We start from the raw sequence: 19,167 nt of genomic DNA on the forward strand, positions 1-19,167 counted from the left end.
ATTAGCCCTGCTCTCTGGCTGAGCAAACTCATTCTCCAAACGTCTAACCTCGGAGGTCCATTCCTCACTGAACCTTTCACCCTTCCCTTCACAAATATTATGGAGGGTGCAGCACGCGGATATAACTGCGGTAATGCTGCTTTCCATCAAATCTAGCTTCCCGAACAGACTGCGCCAGCGAGCTTTCAAACGGCCAAAAGCACGCTCCACAGTCATTCTACAGCGGCTCAACCTGTAGTTGAAACGTTCCTTGCTCCTGTCAAGCTTCCCTGTATATGGTTTCATGAGCCATGGCATTAATGGGTAAGCGGGGTCTCCCAGAATCATGATGGGCATTTCCACGTCCCCTACTGTTATCTTGTGATCTGGGAAAAAGGTCCCGGCCCTAAGCCTCCTGAACAGGGCACTGTTCCGAAAGATGCGTGCATCGTGCACCTTTCCAGGCCATCCAGAGTAAATGTCAGTGAAATGCCCACGGTGATCCACAAGCGCTTGCAGAACCACAGAGAAGTACCCCTTGCGATTAATATACTCCGATGCCAGGTGGGGTGGAGAGATAATAGGAATATGCGTCCCATCTACTGCCCCTCCACAGTTAGGGAAGCCCATTTCTGCAAAGCCATCTAAAATGTCCTGCACGTTACCAAGAGTCACGGTTCTTCTTGTCAGTGTTCGATTAATGGCCCTGCAAACTTGCATCAGCACCATTCCAACGGTGGACTTTCCCACTCCGAACTGGTTCGCCACAGATCGGAAACAGTCTGGAGTTGCCAGCTTCCAGATTGCAATAGCCACCCGCTTCTCCACAGAAAGGGCATCTCTAAATCTCGTGTTCATGCGCCGCAGGTTGGGGGCGAGATCATCACAAAGTCCCATGAAAGTGGCTTTCCTCATACGAAAGTTCTGCAGCCACTGCTCGTCATCCCATGATTGCAGGACGATGTGATCCCACCACTCAGTGCTGGTTTCCCGAGCCCAAACGCGCCGGTCCACGGAGCAGAGCACGTCTGTTATTGCCACTAGCATTGTACTGTCTGCATATTGATGCGATTCAGTACCATCGTCCGACTCCTCAATGTCAGTCACACGCACATTTAGCAGCCTAAGGATTAGATCCACAGTAAGGCGAGATGTGCTGGCAATATTCATTAGTAAGGTATTCAGTACCTGAGGATCCATTCTTGAAAGATAATGCAGAAAAACCGCTTTAGAGTCACAATGCTGCCACAGTGCTCCGCATGTGTACCAAAGCAACGCTTGCCGTTGGAACAGGAACAGGAAGCAGAAGGACAATCACACTTCCTTCCCCTTCCCACAAGCCCCAGCGCCGCTGTGGGACGAGGTGCCCTGTGGGATAGCCGCCCACAATGCATCACTCCCAACAGCGCTGCAGTGTGGCCACATCTAACAGCACTTGCAGCGCTGCTAGCAGTAAGTGTGGACACTCTGCAGCGCTGGCCCTATACAGCTATACTAATACAGCTATAACAACCAGCGCTGCAAAGTTTTAGATGTAGACATGGCCTAAACCTTTGTTAATGGGCACTACAATTCTGACCTTCTAACTTCTATTCTTTATGATTGACTTCCCCTTTCTTCCATATATTTTATTTGGAGAGTGCTTGGATTCCTACCAGGGAGCCACTATCAGGGTCCAGAGACAGCCCCATCTCCTATATTAAGCTCTGGCTAGTAGCTATGTGATAAATGTGAAGACCCTGCTTCTGTCTGTCAGATGGGAGACACAAAGGTTCTCTCTTTCTACCCTCTGATGCCTCCTGGCTGCTGTAAGCAAGGTGGGGTGGGACTCTGTTAACATGTGCCTCCCGGAGCTTCCATTTCCCTGGTGCTGCTGTTCCGTGAATAGTGGGGTTGTGAGTGGGTCAGCAGGTACTGAGTATTGGACTCCTGCTCTTTCAGGGGCCGGTGACCTTCGAGGAGGTGGCTGTGTATTTCTCCAGGGAAGAGGGGACTCTGCTGGACCCCACTCAGAGAGCCCTCTACAGAGATGTCATGCAGGGGAACTATGAGACGATGGTCTTGCTGGGTAAGGATTACTGTCCCTTCTGTTCTTGGAAGGGGAAATGAAGAGTGAAGGTTCATGCCACCCCCTCGATGCCATCTGTACCCTGTCCTGTTTCAGCATCACCCCAATAGGCCAGTAACATACATACTACCAGAGACCCTCCTCTGCTGCAGAACACTTTGGGAACAGAGCACAGGAGCAGCATCACACAATGTCAAATATCTCCTCTTTACTCAAGTAAAACTGGGGTTAGGTCCAGCATAATGAACAGAAGCTTCCTACCCCCAGCCTTCTCTCAAACCCTGAGCCTTCTCTACCCAAACCAGAATGTGCTTGGGGTGTAACAAGCAGGCGGCTGGAGTCAGAGCTGCCAGTCCAGGGTTACTTATCATACAGACACTCAGTGCGTCCTTGAACGCTGGCTGGGAGTATCCAGACAGGGGAGCTCCAGCAGCAGAACACTGAATCTCACCCAGGATTACAGATGACACAACTCCTCGCTGATCTGGATTGCACCCCAGCATGTGAAAATGGCCTAGGTTGGTAGTGACATTTCTTGAGACATGGAGAGTCTTGCTCCCATATCACCAGATGTAATAAAAATAACAGGAAAGGCCAAATATGGAAAACTGATTGTTCAGCTGTCGCCCCCTGCGTGCTTGTAACCAAGAAAAGAGCCTCAGGCTGAGCTGATTCAAATATTAATCCTGTGGTCGTTTTCCACAACAGCCTCAATAGGTCCCTGTGATGGAATGTAAGGCTACATCTAGACTACCCACCGAATCGGCGGGTTAAAATCGATTGCTCGGGGATCGATATATGGCGTCTCATCTAGACGCCATATATCGATCCCCGAGCGCGCTTATATCGATTCCGGAACAACACCAACCCCAACGGAGTTGCTGATTTGACAGGGGGAGCCGCAGACATCGATCCCGCGCGGTGAGGATGGGTGAGTAATCCGATCTTAGATATTCGACTTCAGTTACGTTATTCACGTAGCTGAATTTGCGTATCTAAGATCGATTTCCCCCCGTAGTGTAGACCAGCCCTTAATGTCTTCACACCTTCCCCCTGCAGGAGAATGGCTGTTTGACCAGCTGTTTGCCTTGCTGTCTCTGAGGAACTGGTCTGTGGGTGTTCCCCAGAACTGTAACTTTTTCAGTAATATCATACTGTAAAATCTCACAATTTTACATACAGTGTTACTACACATTTTAACAGGAGGATAATATTCAGTAGGTTATGCGTTTTCTAATGATACCTCACAAGCCATTTTCCACTAGCAGGGTCTTCTCTGTTCACAGAATTTCTGATAGTTTGATGTCTGCTGGCACTGGATATCACTATTTTGGCATCTCTCTCTCTGTCTCAGTGAGCACCCGCTGTGGTTGTTGAAAGTCTGTGATGGGATCTATGGGATGCAACTGAACAGTGGGACCCCTGAGCCCTTTGTCCCACCACCTGGGCTCCCTCTCACACATGTGATGCTGAGACAAGCTGTGAATCTCTGGCAGATATTGCACTTACACAGACATCCGTAGGTAGGGACACAGCCAGCTGAATTACATGAATGCTTCTGCAGCCACTCATAACACTAATGATAGAAAGTCGCCCCCCCTACAGCTCTGCAGCCTTGCACCCCTGGATCATACCATCTTGCCTTAATCAGAAGCCTGATCAGTGTGAGTTTATTACACAGGGTCCACCCCTCCCTCACTGTGAATAGTACATGAACCAGCCTTGTAATGGAGCTGAGGTTTCCCAAGAACTTCAAGCAAAATACACCAGTTTAAGTAGAGCATAAAACAGATTTATTAACTACAGAAAGATGGAGTTTTAAGGATTATAAGTGGTAGGAATAAAAGATCAAAGTAAATTACCATGGAAATTAAAGATAAATTCACAATCTAAACTTTACACCTTATTACACTAGGGCGTAGTTCAGTTATGCACACAGGAAGGCTTAATGCTCGAGCTGCTGCACATGCTGGGCAGGCTTAAGGTCGGGCTCCCCATGGCAGGAGAGAAGAAGACTCGGCCCCTGGAGGGGCAGGCTGGGGCTTCCTGGATCCCATTTGCTCACAGCCAGCGCCCTGCCCCCACTCCCAAGTCATCCATGGCGCCCCCAGGTCGGCCAGAATGGAGCAGCAGTTTTCACTGCACTACGTCCACTTATGGCTTACAGGCAACTCCCAGACTCACCACAGTCCACCATCTCGGCCAGAAAGGAGCCCACTCAGCCTCACCATTGCTGCTTTTCCTTCCCCCCAGAACCCCGCTTCTCCTGGGCTGCAAGTAGCCATCCCTGGGATGCCAACAGGCAGCCACAGGGGTCTGTCTCTCAGCAGCCAACCGCACCTCCATGGGTTCAGCCCTCAGAAGGGCAGGTGGGGGTTTCCTGGATCCCAGTTGCTCACAGCCAGCCCAGCCTCCACCTCTGAAACCATCAGTCATGCCCCCAGGTTGGCCACAAAGGAGCCGCCATTCTCCACTTGGACTCAGCTTTGCTTGTTTTCCTTTCACCCAGAACCTCCCTTCTTCTCCTGGGCTGCAAGTAGCCACTCCTGGGAAGCCAAGAGGCAGGCACAGGATTCTACCTCCCAGCAGCCAACCACACCTCCGCAGGCATTGCAGAATGAAGGGTGGTGCTCTACTAACCCCACTTAGCCGCACAGCTTCTTCCCTGCCTTCCTCAGCTCAACTTTCCTCTATTGCCCCATTCCTGCCTCACTTCCTCCTTTGGCCAGTCACGCAAAGGAGCCCAGCAGGAAGTGAGAGCCTCTATAGGCCAACCTCCAAGAGCAGAGGTGGCCAAGCCACAAGCCTCCAAATGGTGACTGGCCTAACTACTCTAGGTTCTCCAGCCTGACACCAAGGTGCTTTCTCCACTGCTGTCAGCATCCTCTGTCATGCAGGGGTTGGAGTTATCCCAGGGACAGGCCAATAGGAGGAGTGCCCTTTCTGAACAACAAGGGGATCTGGGAAAAGGAAGCCAGCATGTTTCTGCCTGGTTTTGAACCAGGGACCTTTTGCGGGTTAGGCAAATGTGATAACCACTACACTACAGAAACTCCACCTACTGGGTTGTTGCTCACTCTGGCACAGACCGATGGACAAATCTAGAGAATGTGGTGGTAGCCCCTCGATAGGTCAGCTGGCAGGGCAGAGGACTGGAGCCAGCACTCAGGAAGTCGTCCTTACCTCGCCCGTGTGACTCCAGCTTGAGGGAGAGCTTCTTTTTCTTCTCCTTGCTGACAAAGAGCAAGAGAAGAATGAAAGGTCAGGTGGGCCAACTCGGTGCAGAAGCCCATGCTGTCTTTTCCTGCTGCATAGCCTGAAATGAGGGACTCGTGGCAGTTAAAGGAACTGCTGCACTCTCAGAAAACATCCCGCCCGTGCATAAAGGAGGATAGAAGAGCCTGTTAGTCTAGCACGCTCCCAGCTGAACTCTTTCAGCAGCTGCTAGGTTTCTTTTTGGCCTGTTACTTTTCTGTCTGGGATGTTGTTGTCAGCTGTGGCACAGAAAAAGGACGTCATTGCGAGCTGCCCATGAAGATAAGATTAACTTTTGCCTTCCTTGCTCGGCTTTACTTGCTTCCTCACCCTATTCCTGCCTTAGTTCCTGTGTTACCTGAAGGCAACGGGGGCCCAGCAGTACGAAGAGGAAGTTAGACAGCTAGACCCTGGTGGCAAAAGTTCTACCACCGCTTGCCACCCCACTCTCTTCTCCCAGCTTCACATATTGACCGCCAGGGACTTGGTGCCCAGCAGCGCAACGGAAGGCAGTGGACAGAGCCACCCTCGCCTTGAAGCTCTGGCTCATTAAACCGTATCTTCAGTCGCTGATGGCCAATGAGAGACCAACAGCGCTTGCCATTTTAGCACTTGAAAATGCCATTGGTCAGTCACTGGATCTCTTTAATGCTGTTACATAACAAATGAAAATAGAATCTCAGTGTGACATTCTGTACCTTTGGGGGAGTGTGCTGTAACCCCCATATTCCTCATTTTCATATAATCGTGATCTTATATACAGAGCATGCCTTGTAAGGTATCAGGGGAAAGGATATGATCTGCTGAAAGTCATTTCTCTACCCATAGATGTTTACCATTCATGCATATGAAGTTATGAGAATTGTGCAGTGTGGTTATCACTATGCTGTAAGGTGGGGGAGTCAGCCAAATATTAGCTCCCCAGTGACAACAGCAAGGAAAGTAACCAACACCCGGACAGGGTGTCAAACAACCCATCAACAGCCATTGTTCAGCAAGGGAGCTACAGTGCAATCACTTACCTGCAAGAGGACACCCCAGGGGAATTGCTCAGACTTGCTTGGAGAGACGCAGTGATGCTCACCTGACTCTGAAGGGGGAGCAAAGCCAAGAGGGAAGAAGGGACATGATAAAAGCAGAGACATTTGCCATGCTTTGTCTCTCTCGTCCACCTACATCTACAGACACCCCCACACCAAGCAACTGAAGCGCTGACGAAAGGGGAGAGCCTGGCTGAAAAGCCACCAGCCGGCCTGTGGTGAGAAGCATCTAAGTTTGTAAGGGCATTGAAAGGGTTAAGATCAGCTTAGAGTGCATTTTGCTTTTATTTCACAAAAACAACGAGGAGTCCGGTGACACCTTAAGAACTAACAGATTTATTTGGACACAAGCATTCGTGGGTAAAAAGCCCTCTTCTTCAGATGCATGGAGTGAAAATTGCAGATAGAGGCATAAATATATATTGGAACATGATGTAAAGGGAGTTACCATACAAGGGGAGAACCAGTGTTGAAGGCTAATTCAGTCAGGGTGGATGTGGCTCTCTCCAAGTAATTGACAGGGAGGTGTCAATACCAAGAGAGGGAAAATTGCTTTTGTAGTGAGCCAGTCACCCCCAGTCCCTCTTCAAGCTCAAATTAATGGTGTTAAGTTTGCAGATCAGTTGTAACTCTGCAATTTCTCTTTGAAGACTGTTTTTGAAGTTTTTTGAATGGCTTCTTTTAAATGGCTACTTTGAATGGCTACGTTTAATTGTGTTATTGAATATGAACATGTAAACGTGTTATGGAAGTCCCATGTGGTCTAGTGGTTAGGATTCTTGGCTTTCACCCAGACAGCCTGGGTTCAGTTCCCCACACAGGAACAATGCAGAGCTTCTCCTTGGAGGGGAGACAGGAAACAAAAAGAATGGGAAGGGATCCTGCCAGCAGCAGAGCTGGATAGAGTTGGGAGCAGTACTGGATTTGACATGGTGCCATAGTGCTAGGCCCAAGCTCTGAAGGGACCTGTAACAGTAACTTCCTCCCCTCTGCAGAAAGGGAGCCTCAGAGCAGCCTGGATTCAGTAGGGGAGCTGAGACCCCATAGGGCCCTGGGAGCTGTAGTTCCTTGACCAGCTCCCTGCCTTGGAGCAGAGAAGGAACATTTCCCAGCATTCCCTTGGCTGCTATCAACAGGAAAGGGAGGGGGGAAGCTGTGAGACTCCATGCGCTGCAGCTTGCTGTGGCTGGGGGGCTGGCTGGCTGCTAGAAGGGGGTGCCACCTGTGAATAGGGAAGAGGTGTGACCAAGGAGTAGAAGGCTTTGGCCCAGGTAGCACCCTCAGAAGACTTCCCCAGACAGGCTTAGGGATGCTGGTGTGACCTCGCCTGGCAGCCCCCAAAGATGGAACTGGGTGGACTAACTGGACAGGGCCCCTCTCTATCTGAAGCTGGGCAAGGGAGGTATGTGGATCCCACCAGAAGGTAAAATGGTAAGTAAGGAAGGGGAGGCTCTACTGGACCTGGACAGCTTCAGATACAGGACAGGAGGATTTCCACTTCTGAGCCATGAAAATAGAAATTGACTTTTCCTTTCCAGATGTATCTAATATTCATAAAGGGAATCTAGCCCCTGCCTTCCAGATCTGAACACCTCAAAATCAGGAGTGCTCAAGCTCAATTTGGGCAGCTGTTACTTCATTTCTCCCAAATCAAATATGCTGATCCACTGTCATTTACTGTAGAAAAAGTAGGAGAAAATTGAGCAACAAACGTTGGGGTCTTCACAGTGCTAACGAGGGCTGGAATTGCTATTTTCAACAGCCATTACACTTTTTTTTTTAGTTTTGTTTGTTTAAAAGGAAGACAGTGATATTGCACTGGCAAATTCCCCATAGAAACAAAGAATGGAACAAAAGAATAATAAAGGCACCTCAACTTTCCTCATTTATGTAGGACGGTCTTATTAGATGGATCCAGACATCTTCCAATCACAGAAGCTGATAATTGTTCCACTTTACTGCAGTTCTGTAACCATGCAGGAACCTAGAGGAGGAAAGTGCCTAACTCCAGAGTCTGCAGCTGCCTAGGGCCAGTGCTGAGGATTTAGAGTCCCTAGTGCTGCCCTTGCAAGGTTCAAGCATGCTCAGCCTTGGCATTGCCTCCGCTCCTGCGGCTAGTAGCTGCAGCTGTCTAAGGCTGGCCTCTGGCAGTTGCCCCATGGCTGTAGCTAGAGAAACTACAAGTGGCTCTATGACTCCTGGGGCCATTAAGCTAGAGCACCTAAAGACACTGGAGTTAACCTCAAGGAACAGAGGTCACCAGTAGGAAAGGAATGTCGGGGGAGCAGGGAAGGCGGGAGGAGGTCAGGCTTGCAGAGGGAGCTTCCAGCTGGTTGGGAGCATGTCCAAAGTAGAAAGGAAACAAGTATGGGGAGAGGTGGTGGTGACCAGGTAGCAGACTAGCACGTAGATGGGAGCAGAGGGAGAGATGCTGGTGTCTTCAGATTCCCAAGGGCTAAGTCCTCACTGTGGGGAAATGGTGTTTGCAGGTGGCTTGCTCACATGGCAGGATGGGGGCTGAGGGAGGGATCTGTCAGAACTGATCAGGTGTCTGCTGGCTTTAGGACTTTGAGCTGAGACTAGGACCACATGCAGTGACTGGTGACATGGGGGGGTACTGGAGACATGGCTAGAGAAGGTCTGAATGAGGAAAGAGATAAATCTGTGGGGAGTTTCCTTGGTCACTATGAAAGTTCTGCTCACTGTGGACACTGGTAAACCCACATGGGTGTACAGCTCAATAAGAAAACCCGCGGGCTGAGGGAGCTGTGTATGGCAATGCATATAGTCATGGAGAGGTGTGTGATCAAAATGAAAAATGTCTCTGAGGTTCAGTACCGGGTATACGAAGGCACCAATGGCACTGCCCCACCAGGCCCACACTCGGAGCCCACAGTGACTATACCGGGGCCCACAAATATGTTTGGTGCCAGGGCCAACAAAAGGTTAATCCAGCCCTGACTGCCTGAGCACTATTTCAGCCTCACATTTTTGGGTGGAACTCCCACAGTGAGAGCTGCAGAGCACTCCCCCGCAACACACATGCACACACTCGTCCTGGTGTTGGGAGGGGAACAGGAGAAAGGACAAAAGAAGAGATGAAGAGAAAGGAGGGAGGGACAGGTGGATGGAGGAAGAGGTGAAACAAAAAGGACAAACCCTAATGTCCCCATGATTCTAAGGGACAAAATCCCAGGTGCGGAATAAAATTCTGCCTCCTTAAGCTCATGTTTTCCATGCCTAGAATTCAACTCTCACCAGATGGATCAGACTGAACAGGTTTCACACCTCCAGGAGGCTCTTACCTTCTAAAGAGGGACGGCTGTTTTCTAGTAAAATCACTACAAGGGAAGGAGAAAACTGGAAAGAGGTTTCTCCTGGCGCTCACGTCCGTGAACCCGAATACTCTCTCAGTCCTCAGACAGAGACCTGGAGAAGGAGACTTGCTGAAGCAAAGCCACAGGGGTCTCTGAGGTTTCCCTAGCCCCTGGCCCCTGACTGATGTCAGGATCTCTCTGTGAGGTCACCACCTGCTCACCAATAGTCTTTGACCAATAGTGTGAGGTCCTGCAAAAGGCCTTTGTGATGTCACTGCCACACCCCGCCCTTGCTGTGCCAATGTCCTGCCCCGGCCAGGCACTTTGGAGCTTTGAGCTACTCCCTGTGGATCACCTCACTCAAGGAGCTTTTCTATAGAGCATCCTCAGATGTCTAAGCACACGAGTGCCATGGCAATGAACTGACACACATGGCACCAAGATGAGATCATTAGTAGACTAACCTATAGGAGAAGGACACCCCAGCATTAGTAGGGGAGAAATCCCTACTGAACATGCATTACACCTAGCAGACCCTGCGTGGGGTCGGGCAGGGGCTGCGGAGGGGGGAGACCTGGGAAAGGGATGGATGGAAAATGTCTGTGCAGCCGGGACATGGCCAGGGGGGCGAGGGGAGAAGAGCAGGTGACCCCTGAGGAGCGGGGAGAAAAAGGGAGGGCTGAGATCCCCTTGGAATTACCACTGCCCCCTCCGTGGAGACCCCCCTCCTCTCCTGTCCTGCCCCCTTTCTCCCTAGAGAGCAACAAGCAACATCCAGGCTGACACCCCCTTCCCTCAAACCCCTGAGAAGTTCCCTGTTCCCCTCCCCCCATTGTGCCCCATTTTCTCTCCTTTGCCAATGGCCAGTTCAGATCTCAGGTTTGGGGTGTTTCCCCCCATTTTCACCTGCAGTGATTTGTCCTTGTGTAGGTGGGAAATGGTTCCCCCGAGTGATTTCTGAACTGGGCAGAGGCTGGGGGGGGCCTGAGACAGGGACACCTCTGGGCTGGGCTGGGGGGGCACTCTCTGCTGGCAACAGGGCGTGGGAAGGGCCAGGAAGGGGAGGGGGGAGCAAGTGTCCCCCATAGAGAGGGTCCAGCCCCAGGCTGCTACCAGTAGCACATTCCTATCCTGGCCGGGGGGGGGGGCTTTCTCCAGCTGGGACCTGCCCCTAGGCAGCCCCAGGCTCTGACCGCACCAGCCCCGCCTGGAGCCCCCAGTGAGTGAGAGACCCCGGAGGGGGAGGGGGAGGGAGCACTGGGCCCTGACAGGAAAGTGACTCTCTCCCCTCAGATCTTGGTGTTTTCCTCTCATGTTATCAAATATGCAGTTTGTGACACAATTTCTTTGCAAATCTCAAAGATTCAAATAAAATAACCTAAACATTTGCCCCACTTCTCTCTAGTTGTCTATTTCTAATTGAATATGCCCTGAGATTTTCCTGTCTCTAATTATAAAATAATAAGAAAATCTCAGATTTACACCTTTTCTCAGATTATTGAACACAAAATGTTTGCAAATGTTGCCCATTTCCTCTTTATTCATTTATCAAGTATTCATGTGAAACACTCAGATTTTACCTCCTATCAACAACTGATATAAAATCCCTCTGATTTTCCACTTTCCTCTCTATAATTTGCAAAATGGATCCAAAATCTCTGATTTCCACCCTTTGTCTTTCATTTCTGAACACTGATCTGAAAGCTCAGGTTTTCCCTCTGTGTCATTATCAAATGTCAATTAACAATCCTCTCGAGTTTTGTGCTGTTCCTTATGTTTCTAAATCCTAAAAACTTCTTCCTTCGGGGGAACCTGTTGCCCTGAGTCGCTCTCCATTCTGGATGTTGCAGGGGATTAAATTTCCCAGTGATTGTCTTTCCCCTCTCCTTTGAGGATCATTTGTTCCCTCTTTTAGAGGCAAATATCTGTTAGATATTTGCCAAAGAAAGAGACCAGCCTGATATTTAATACACGTCAAAGCCAGAGGCCTCCCCCTGTTTGGGGATCAGTGGTTCGCAGCTGGTAGTGGAAGAGTTGGCTGGCCCCTTTTCTTTTCTCCAGCTGGCACAGGATGAGGGGGTCACTCTGAGTGCAGCATGTCTTGAGAAGTATCCCAAACCACAAGACAAATGGTCTCTGTGAAGGGTTGCTTCCCACAGTGCTAAGATGTAGCCACCTCTGGCAGGATCCATGGTGGCTACTATTTGCTAGTGACAGGCCACGGAAATTTCTTACCTATTTTGCCCCTCCATGCCAGGCCTGCACAACATACGGCCCACGGGCAACGTGCGGCCCGTGAAGTCTCACTGTGCGTCCCAGAGCCGGGAATCAAAGGGCTCTGGGCTGCCTGTAGCCGCGGGGAATCCAAACCCCTTTAAAGTTCAGCCGCGGCCGGGATTCAAAAGGTTCTGAGCTGCCCGCAGCCGCAGGGAGCCCAGAGCTCTTTAAATCTCAGCCGCGGCCAGGATTTATAGGGCTCTGGGCAGGGGGGCGGGGAGCTCAGAGCTCTTTAAATCCCAGCCACCAGGGCCGGCTTTAGGCCAATTTAACCAATTCCCTTGAATCGGCCTCGCTCCTAAGAGGACCCCGCACCCAAGCCCCAGTACCAGCAAAAGCCAGTGCGCTGTACCAGGGTGGCCCAGTTTCCCCAGGGGGCAATTTAAAAGGCCTGGGGCTCCCAGCAGGGGCTGGAAGCCCAGGCCCTTTAAATTGCCACTAGAGCCCTGCTGCTGGAGCCCTGGGGTATGGCTGCGGGGCTCTGGGGGCTATTTAAAAAGTCTAGGACTCCCATTGCTTCTACCTCCCCGGCCCTTTAAATAGCCACTGGAGCCCCGCCGCTTCCCCAGGGTTCCCGCAGCTATTTACAGAGCTGGGGCAGTGGAAGCAGGGGCGCCCCGGGCCCTTGAAGTAGCCCCCAAGCCCCAGGCTGCTGCTGCTACCCTAGTGGGAGAGGGGGGAGGAGGAGGAGGAGAAGGAGGCATTCACCATAGAGGATGGGCTGTACCCCCTGTACCTGCACCCCCTGCCCTGCCTGCAGCCAGCCCGTCCCCAGCCAGCCCCTGCTGCACCCCCTGCCCGCACCAGCCCCGCACCTCCTGCCCTGCTTGCACCAGTTCCTGCCTGCAGCCTGCCCATCTCCAGCCAGCCCCACACCACCTGCCTTGCCTTCAGCCCTGCACCAACCCCTGTCTCCAGCCAGCCCTGCACCCCCTTCCCTGTCTCCAGCCAACCCCGTACCCCCTGCCTTGCCTTCAGCCCTGCACCAACCCGTCTCCAGCCAACCCCTGCCGCACCCCGCTGCCTGAAGCCAGCCAGTCCCGCACTCCTTTGTCTCCAGCCCTGCCAACCCATGCCGCACCCTCCCTGTGGCCCTGCCTGAAGCCAGCCAGCCCACCCCACACCTCTTGTCTCCAGCCTGCCCACACCCCTTGCCCAGCCTGCAGCCAGACCCTACCTCTCGCATCCTCCCCCTCCCCCACCTCCAGCCAGCCCCATATTCACTGGTGCCCTGCAGTTCCGAGGGAAGTAACCCTGCACACCTGCTTCAATGAGATGGGCAGGGAGCAGCTGGGACCCACACATGTGCACCCTAGCACACCCTAAGGGAGTGGCAGAGCTCATTTCTAGTTCAGACCCATCTTTTTAAAAAAGAACTTTTAGGTAGGGTTAACATACATCTGTACTTTCCCGGACATGTCAGGCTTTTTGGTTCTTAAATCGCCATCTGGGAGGAAAATACGGACGTATGGTAACCCTACTGGTACAAAAAATACATACTGTGGCAGAACTTTTTATAGGGAACCGGTTGTTAAGAACTGAAAGGCTTTTTTTTCCCCAGTCATCCCTGCGGGGCCCCGCACTTCCTAAAGCCGGCCTGCCAGCCACGGCCGGGATTCAAAGGGCTCTGGGCTGCTCGCAGAGATTCCCGGCCGCAGCTGAGGTTTAAAGGTCTCAGGGCTCCCCACCGCCACGGGCAGCCCAGAGCCCTTTGAATCCCTGGCAGCAGCTGAGATTTAAAGGGCTCAGGGATCCCTGTGGCTGCAGGCAGCACAGAGCCCTTTGAATCCTGGCGGCAGCTCCAGGGGATGGAGTGAGGCTGGGATTTCAAGGGCTCAGGCTCCCCTCAGCAGCAGGAGCTCTGGGACCTTTAAATCCCTGCCCCAGCCCTGAAAAGCTCCGGGTTCCCCCAGTCGTCAGAGCCCCAGGCCCTTTAATTTGACCCTGAGGGCTCCCAGCCACCTCTTTGGCTGGGAGTCCCTGGTTGATTTAACATCAAGTAACACCTCCCCACCACCAACCTTCCTTTTTGACCCACAGCTGTTTTGGTGGGGCGGCGCTGGGGAAGGAGGGTTTGTTTCTGCAGGGCTGGGCGGGGTGTTTCCGCCAGGCTGGGAGGTCCTGAGTGGGGGGTGTTTCCGCAGGGCCGGGGGGTTTCGGTCCTCAGCTGTTTTCTTTGGAGTATTGTGGCCCTCGCTGTTTTACTCAAAGTACTGTACAGGAACTTTTCAGGGGGATTAAGGCAAAATGCCACATTTATTAGTAATACAGGTATCAATTAATACTCTATGATATGCACATGAGATATATATCACAGTCATGCATTCACGCACACACACAGACATAAACACACTCCGTCTTGCTGTTGTTACCAACTAGTTGCTCCCCTTAACTGCACTGGCCAGGTGAGTTAGATGGGGGAGGGGTGGAGCCGGGCTTCTACCGATCCAAATCGATGGTCCGATGGTGACAAGACGAGATCCGGGGTCCTTCTGCAAGACACCTCGCATTTATAGCAGCTTCCCTCTTATGCAAATCTAGACCAGATTCAAAATCTGGGTCTGCGTCCGTTGGTCTTTGTGCTGCTTTTCTCTGGGTGTTGTCCCAATGCTGCTCAAAGAGGGTGTTTTCTAAAGAAGGTGCTTGCTTCTAATCCCTGAGGCCATCAATATGTCTGCTCTTCTTTATTGGGCCCACTTGACAAGTTGTATTGTCCTTTGCTCTGGCTCCCATTCCCTCTTCAACTGTTGTAGCTGTCTGGAGGTGGGTGTCTTCCAAGCCTCACTCATTCACACCTCATTCAGTCAATAGAGCAATTGATTACAGAGTGCGGGGGAAGATCTTATTCTACTTCTAGCAAAAAGGCACATGTTTTCTTTTACTTTAACTATACTATCCTTAGGGGCTATAACATTTGATACAAAGTTTTCTACCAATTCTCTATATAGGGATCTAATACAAAGTTGTATGAAAATAGAGAGGCACAATGCCAAGTCATATGAATTACAAAATAACATCATGCCGGATGCAATGTCATAAAGATAAAGATACTTAATACAAAATAACACAATGCAACGTTATAAAGATTTATAGAGATAGTTAATACAGAGATTTCTCTACATCACCACTTTACGAGTTGTGCAGGCCTGCTGACGGCATTCGTGGGGCTTCTTGCTCGTGTGGATTCTCTGATGCTGAATAAGGTGAGAGCTGCGATTGAAGGTTTTCCCGCACTCACTGCATTCATAGGACCCCTCCTGTGTGTGGATTCTCTGATGCCGAATAAGGTGTGAGCTGCGACTGAAAGTTTTCCCGCACTCACTGCATTCAGGAGGGAGAGGATAGCTCAGTGGTTTGAGCATTGGCCTACTAAACCCAGGGTTATAAGTTCAATCCTTGAGGGAACCATTTGGGAATTGGTCTTGCTTTGAGCAGGGGGTTGGACTAGATGAACTCTTGAGGTCCTTTTCAACCCTTATAATCTGGGATTCTATGATAGGAGCTCTTCCCTGTGTGGATTCTCTGATGCCCAATAAGGTGCGAGCTGCGACTGAAAGTTTTCCCGCACTCATTGCATTCACAGGGCCTCTCCCCTGTGTGGATTCTCTGATGTTGAGAAAGGCCTGATCTGTAAGTGAAGTTTTTCCCACACTCAGCACATGTATTTTTTTTGCTTTTCCCTGCAGATTTCCTGCTGTATTCTGGTTTCCTTAAGGCCCTTCTGAGTTCCCTGACAGGAAATAAATTTATCCATTTTCTCCCCTGGCTGGTTTCCCTGCTCTTTTTCTGGTCTGTGCTGAACCTCACACGTCATTGCATCACCTGCTGTGATAGAGACAGAAACCTCAAACAGGGATGGAAAGGGGAAGGCCAAACCAAAACAAGTGCTGGAGAGAGGACAAATAAAAATCAGGAACTCAGCTCCCCACAACAGGAGAGAGGAGGGGATCAATTCAGCCTTCACATCCCATCCAACTTCACAGGGGGAAGGGAGAAAGCTACTGCCCGGTGTCTGCTAGCATCTATAGGAAGCCTTGAGCTATATTTACCCTGCGGATGCGACCCCTGCTATGGACAATAATGAACTGAGAGACTTCCCAAGAGCTTTGTAGGGCATCCTAGATGTTTCCTTCAGGCACTTACAGATTCTGAGTTGGTTTAATGTTTCCTCATCTGTGCGGGGAGATCTCAGGATCTCTCTTTCCTCTGAACCCTGGAGCTCTGGGACCCATGGCTCTTCCCCTTGTTCCAGCTGGGAGATCATATCACGTTGGAAAACCAGAAACTCCGCTCAGATGAAAGAAAACAAAGGAGTTCAGTTGATTTCATACAACTTGATCATCAAAAACATTCTGTTAATTTATCTTCAGTGCTTAGTGTGACCTAGTGTGCCTGGGGCAGTCCTCACTGAAAATGCCAAGGTCAGAGCAGGCTGAAAAAGGGAGAGCAGATGCTCCCCATACTGGTGGTTAACACTGAAGTTAAACTCACTGACCAGTCACAAACTGTGCTTCTGATCCCACACACTGGTTAACGAGACTCTGAAAAAAGAAATCACACGGCCCCCTTTATTGCATGACAGTTCTCTGACTCCTAATCAGCAACTAGGTCCCGTACAGTGAGAGGTTATTTAAAAACTCTGCTCACTGTGATACAGCATGGCCAAGAGGGCAGCAGGAGAGTGATCCTAATTGGATCCAGGAAGTGGGTGGGTAGAAGGTTAGCCACATTACCCAGGTTTGGATCTCATCCAAAATACCATGCTGCCAGCCAATCCTTTAGCAATTAAACTAAATGTTTAGAAGAAAGAACAAATGAAAGAATGAAGTTAAATTCCATCCTTCCAGACAATTCTTTAGCATCTAAACTAAAGGTTTAAAAGAAAGAAAGACAGAAAGAATTTAAATGGAAAAGCAGTCAGATACATTCCAAAATGGATATATCAGGTTCTTAGCAGTATTGGTGAGTTGCTGGCTTGAAAGTCTGTCTGGAACGCATCCACAGCTTGGATGGGTCATTCAGTCCTTTGTTCCAGGGTTCAGTTTGTAGAGAAGTTGCTCCAGAGGTAGGAAGGGGGATTGAAGACAAGATGGAGATGATGCAGCTGCGCTTTATATTCCTTTTGCCATGTGGCTTGTACTTCCTGTGTCCCAAACACAAGCTTCACAGCACATGGCATGGAAAAGCTTTGGAGGTTTCATTACACAGGCAAACCCCGGCATGTCTTGCTGACTCAATAGGTGTATCCCCTTGGTCCATAGGTTCATTGTACAGCTGATGACCCTCAATGGGCCATCAAACATGCTAGGCAATGTTGATGCCAATATGTCTGGGGGTGTCACCCAGAAAAACTGCACAAGTCTGGAAATACAGATATACCTTACATATCTGTAACTCACAATACAAAGGTGATAGAAACATAGAAACAAAATTATCATACTTGGCAAATCATAACATTTTCACTGACACTTTACATGGCATACCTAGCATGATTCATTGCAATTTTATCAGATTATATTATTTTATTATTAATACCAAAGTGTCTCACAATTTCATGCAGTCTCACACTTGCTAAACTAGTGAATTCCCAGGACCAGTTCCCCAGGTCCTTGAAGATGCCAAACATTGTGCTTATGAGGGATTGAAATACCCACATATCTGCTGGGAACACACACACAGACACTGTGTCAATCTGTACCCCTGTGTTCACTCTTCTAGAAAATTATGATCAATTTTGTACCCAGTATGGCTTGTGAGGTATCATTAGAAAACACATAACCTACTGAATATTATCCTCCTGTTAAAATGTGTAGTAACACTGTATGTAAAATTGTGAGATTTTACAGTATGATATTACTGAAAAAGTTACAGTTCTGGGGAACACCCACAGACCAGTTCCTCAGAGACAGCAAGGCAAACAGCTGGTCAAACAGCCATTCTCCTGCAGGGGGAAGGTGTGAAGACATTAAGGGCTGGTCTACACTACGGGGGGAAATCGATCTTAGATACGCAAATTCAGCTACGTGAATAACGTAACTGAAGTCGAATATCTAAGATCGGATTACTCACCCATCCTCACCGCGCGGGATCGATGTCCGCAGCTCCCCCTGTCAAATCAGCAACTCCGTTGGGGTTGGTGTTGTTCCGGAATCGATATAAGCGCGCTCGGGGATCGATATATGGCGTCTAGATGAGACGCCATATATCGATCCCCGAGCAATCGATTTTAACCCGCCGATACGGTGGGTAGTCTAGATGTAGCCTTACATTCCATCACAGGGACCTATTGAGGCTGTTGTGGAAAACGACCACAGGATTAATATTTGAATCAGCTCAGCCTGAGGCTCTTTTCTTGGTTACAAGCACGCAGGGGGCGACAGCTATTGGAATACTGTTCCTGAGCTAAAAATCACACAAGCCTTTTACAGCTTAAAACCACAAACAATGACACATACGTTGCACGTTAATTTCCTTATTTGGAATATATTGCAAAATATGATGCAGGTCAAAAGCAAGCTGAACAATCAGTTTTCCATATTTGGCCTTTCCTGTTATTTTTATTACACCTGGTGATATGGGAGCAAGACTCTCCATGTCTCAAGAAATGTCACTACCAACCTAGGCCATTTTCACATGCTGGGGTGCAATCCAGATCAGCGAGGAGTTGTGTCATCTGTAATCCTGGGTGAGATTCAGTGTTCTGCTGCTGGAGCTCCCCTGTCTGGATACTCCCAGCCAGCGTTCAAGGACGCACTGAGTGTCTGTATGATAAGTAACCCTGGACTGGCAGCTCTGACTCCAGCCGCCTGCTTGTTACACCCCAAGCACATTCTGGTTTGGGTAGAGAAGGCTCAGGGTTTGAGAGAAGGCTGGGGGTAGGAAGCTTCTGTTCATTATGCTGGACCTAACCCCAGTTTTACTTGAGTAAAGAGGAGATATTTGACATTGTGTGATGCTGCTCCTGTGCTCTGTTCCCAAAGTGTTCTGCAGCAGAGGAGGGTCTCTGGTAGTATGTATGTTACTGGCCTATTGGGGTGATGCTGAAACAGGACAGGGTACAGATGGCATTGTGGGGGTGGCATGAACCTTCACTCTTCATTTCCCCTTCCAAGAACAGAAGGGACAGGAATCCTTACCCAGCAAGACCATCGTCTCATAGTTCCCCTGCATGACATCTCTGTAGAGGGCTCTCTGAGTGGGGTCCAGCAGAGTCCCCTCTTCCCTGGAGAAA

General features: G+C 50.0%; 1 protein-coding gene and 1 non-coding gene across 2 annotated transcripts in view; both read right to left on the reverse strand.

Moving 5' to 3' along the window:
- Window positions 1-19,167, reverse strand: part of LOC127042466 (zinc finger protein 560-like) — a 307,892-nt gene that overhangs the window by 158,921 nt on the left and 129,804 nt on the right. The window lies entirely within an intron of this gene.
- On the reverse strand, window positions 5,028-5,100 carry TRNAV-AAC (transfer RNA valine (anticodon AAC)). Its single transcript has one exon. It is a non-coding gene; the product is annotated as a tRNA-Val (tRNA).

The sequence above is a fragment of the Gopherus flavomarginatus genome, unplaced genomic scaffold, assembly GCF_025201925.1.
Source record: "Gopherus flavomarginatus isolate rGopFla2 unplaced genomic scaffold, rGopFla2.mat.asm mat_scaffold_44_arrow_ctg1, whole genome shotgun sequence".
Lineage (NCBI taxonomy): Eukaryota > Metazoa > Chordata > Testudines > Testudinidae > Gopherus > Gopherus flavomarginatus.